The sequence below is a fragment of the Atta colombica genome, unplaced genomic scaffold (assembly GCF_001594045.1).
Source record: "Atta colombica isolate Treedump-2 unplaced genomic scaffold, Acol1.0 scaffold45, whole genome shotgun sequence".
In the NCBI taxonomy this organism is placed as follows: domain Eukaryota; kingdom Metazoa; phylum Arthropoda; class Insecta; order Hymenoptera; family Formicidae; genus Atta; species Atta colombica.
The window spans coordinates 972,712-976,800 of record NW_017259534.1 but is presented as its reverse complement, the minus strand read 5'-3'; positions in this window follow the sequence as shown (position 1 = coordinate 976,800).

The following is a 4,089-nucleotide window of genomic DNA, read 5'->3' as shown; positions in this document are numbered from 1 at the left end:
CGGCGGCGGTGGCGGCGGCAGCGGCTGCAGCGGCAGCCCCACGGTCGATATGTGGTCACAATGAAGGGTGTGGCATTTGAGGACCAGAAGCTTCTCGCTCTACCGTCCGCTTTATCCTACGATTGGCTGTTGCCAGGTGTCGAGAATGGCGGACCTTGGCGGCGATCCCCCATCAAACCCCTTTTCGCGCCCCGTCTATGTATTCGGCGTATCCGGTCCCGTCGGACCGAGATATGTTCCTCCGGGACATGAGGATATCTCCTCTTTCCAGAGGATATTTTACGTAAGAAATGCAGGAAACTCATGAACCTTTTATTCTCTCTCACGTATTTAATTATTGTTAGATCTCTGAGATTTTAATCGGATTCCGGAATCTATCCGGGAAGATATAAGCTTTTCTTACAAATTGAACCTGATTGCAAGATGTAAGCTTTTCTTAAAAATTGATTGCAAATATCAAATATTAAAATTAAAAATATTAAATAAAATACATAAGGCAGTAAAACGTAAACAGAAATCAATATTTTAGGTTTGCTACGTTTCTACTGTAATTAGCCAATTCGCTTACTTATGTTTCGTTCTACTGTCTTACATTTTTTTTCTATATCATAGCTTTTACTGTAACATCAATAAAATTGATGATTTAATTTTTCATTCAAAGAAGAGTGAATATGAAAAAATGAAATTACACCTTGAGTAATTAATGGATCAAATTTTCTTCTAAGGGAATCTATATTCTTAGCAGCAAAAGGAAATCAAGACATTTTAGAAATACTTTTCGATTTAAACATTATTATATGTATATAGATAGATGAGGTGTTATCTGCTCTTAAATTCCGGATTCGAAATGTACGATGATCGAACAATACATTTGCATATTATATTCGATTCATTAATTACTCTGCTACGCATAAATCAGATTATTTTATTGATGCAATTTGCCAACTAGAGTGTTTATTATGCCATAGCACAACATTTCACCGAAATTACATTACGCTTAAATTTATCCTCATTAATTATTCAACAAATGAAATACGAAAGTATATTAACGAAAAATATCTACCTTTGTACTAGAACTCTATTTTATCAAAATTTGCACTTGTGTTCCAAACTTCTACAAGCACGATAAAAAATTATAGGGTGAAAAGTCAAGATCTTTTTTGTTTTCTTTTTCAAGATTCCTTCTGTTTTCTCGGCAAAACGTGTAGCATGGGTACTTCCGCGGTGCATAGTATCTACTATTTTAATGGATACACGTGTTGCGGATATTTTGGATGGTGCATCGCGCGCCGACGTTCGAGGAAGATTGATGAGGTACACTCACTACTATAACTAACTAACTAATTAACTCGTTCGTGCTACCGTCTGACTAACTTTCAACAGCGGAGAACCACGTTCTCTGTCATCGTCGACAAATGGTCAAAATTCCAAGAGAACGATCGTTACATTTAATTGTAAACTGAGTTCCGGAAGATGCTGCTCTTTTTATTTCACTTATTGAAACTATCAATCAAAAGAAGCTATCAATCACATAAAAAAAAACTTTGTTATTCGCTACTTCAAATAGATTCGAAAAATTTTGAGTCGTATTTTTCGACTCGTAATTTTCCGATCAACTATGCTGATTTGCAAAATAAAGAATATACATGTATGTTTACATAAATCTTTCAATTTATAAACGTTCCATGTATTGATAAAATCTTTTCCAACTTAATATTATATTATCAATCTTGGATTATCATAAAGGAAACAAAAATATGTGCACATTACTTAAATCAAAATTAATAATACACATCGAGTTTATTTTTCTAATTTTTTTATCTATTAGAATTATTTTTCTTTTATTCACAACGATATTGACTAATGAAAAATTAAAATTATTCGACTTAATGCAAGATGCAGTTTATTTTGGACTAAACTCGCTCTTCTATGACAATAATATTCAAATTTAAATGCAACAAGCGCAAGTAGATTTTTTAATTGACGCGTTAAGCGAACATATTTCGGCGCGAAGTCACCTTGATTTTCGATGATTTGGATGCAATTCGCTTAAATCAGATTGTCGAAAGGTCGGCCGAAAGCTGGCCGTGGACGATAGTTAGTGAAGCATCATCCGAGATTAAGGTCTCTGATGCGTCAAGCCGCAAAACCAGAGCCTCTCTTGATACGGGGTTTCGGGGCGCGTCCGTTCGCTCGCGTGCGATGAAGAAACGCGGAGGTTATTCCTGGTTGAACAAACACTGGAATGGGTCGCGTGCGCCTCCCACATATTTATAGATTTTATCTCCCTTTGACTCTGCGCCTCGCGCCGTGCCGACCCAGGCGTTCGCGCGAGGCGCAATAAGAAGGAAAGAAAAAAAAAAAGAAAAGAGGACGAAGAGAAAGATAACGGAGAGAAAATGCGAGACAAGATGCGCGAAATATGATTTCACGATGACCCCGTAATGGGACAGTTACGAGCGATTGCAAGACGAGCGTCGACATCGTCATTTCATTCATGTCATCTTTCGCGAATATTACCACGTCGGATTCGAGAATTCGCTCATCTGCCTCGATTGCGTCGATTCCACTCTCCATGTCCCTTTTCTTCGAAGAAACACGACACATTTTCTAGTTTTATACGCAATGCAAATTGAAGCGAAAAAAGAAGGAAAGGAAAATGTCAGAGATAAAATGAAAAGTTGAATGATATACATATTTGCTAAACGCAAATTGGCTAAGTTATTACTTTTTCTTTACAGAGATTAAATGAAAACTTGAGGGAAATAATCCTCATTAACATTATGCAAAAATTTATGTAAAGTTGGCTAATGCAATCGAGATTGAGTAATAAATAAAAATTTAATTTAATGAGAAGAAAGAAAACCTAATAGAACGTTGAATCAATTTGGATTACATAATTATTGTTTTAATACCAAACATCTCGACAAATTTAAATGCTAGTAGCACATAAAAAAATTTTTGTTGCACGATTAATAGCGCTTTGAAAAAATATTAAATGATAAAAAGGCTATTTGTTATGAAAGTTTAATGAAGCACATGAAATGATGTAATGATTTTAACAATAATGTCAATCTTAACAATTTCTGTGATATATTTATAATCGTATCAAAATTTTTAATTATCATTATTTACACGCTCGATAATTGCTAACTAAGCGAACAGTCTGCACGTTCATTTACGCGTGACGATGGAGTACAACATACAGATGAAAATGTTCGTAAAACGTCAGTGATAAATTTCCATAACAAGTGAAGAAATGAGATTAAATTATTCCGTTAATGGCAGGGGGTTTTAATTCTGATCAGAGCTCGGTAACGCGCAGCGCAAAAAACGCGGGAAGCGGTTATCGGAAGTTGCCCAGGAACGCCGGTTTACGTAAGTGAACACTCGCAAAAGAAAAACATGGTCGTCGTGCAATTTGAAGAAAAATAAGGACGTACGCGCGCTGCTCCCAATTAAGCGTACATAGCCACCATATGTAGTCGCTTGTATCCGAACAACTGCGGCTCCGAGAGAATCCCGGATGAAAGGCAGACGAGATAAAAAGGAAAAAAAGAGAGAGGAAGAGAGAGAGAGAGAGAGAGAGAGAGAAAAGATAAGAGAAAAAGAAGAGAAAAAGTACGAGGTGAGTCTCGAACTTTTCACAGCTTCAAAACGACAAAACGTCGGCGACGTCAGCGTCAACGGCCCGCGCGAGAGATCCAGCGATTGTTCGATCGAAGAGGGGGGGGGGGAGGGTTGGTTGGCAGTGTTATTTTTATAATTCGCCGCAACCCCCGTACATCCCTTCGCCACGTCGACGTAGTGTTGTTTTTATTGGCCGCGTTTAGGGAACGGATAAAGGAGAAGGAGGAAAGAGAAGAGGTAGAGGAGAAAGAGAAGGAGGGAGCGAGAGGAAGAGCAAGAGGTGGAGTCGGAGGGGTAGCCGGTGGGAACGGGGTGTTGTTTCACCCCTCCCAGCAACCGTCTATTCTCTGCTCTACTATATTCCAGCGTCTAACTAAGCCGTGGCTAGGATAGGTAGAACTGGAGAAAGCGAGACCAGAACTAAAGAGAGAGAGAGAGAGAGAGAGAGAGAGAGAGAGA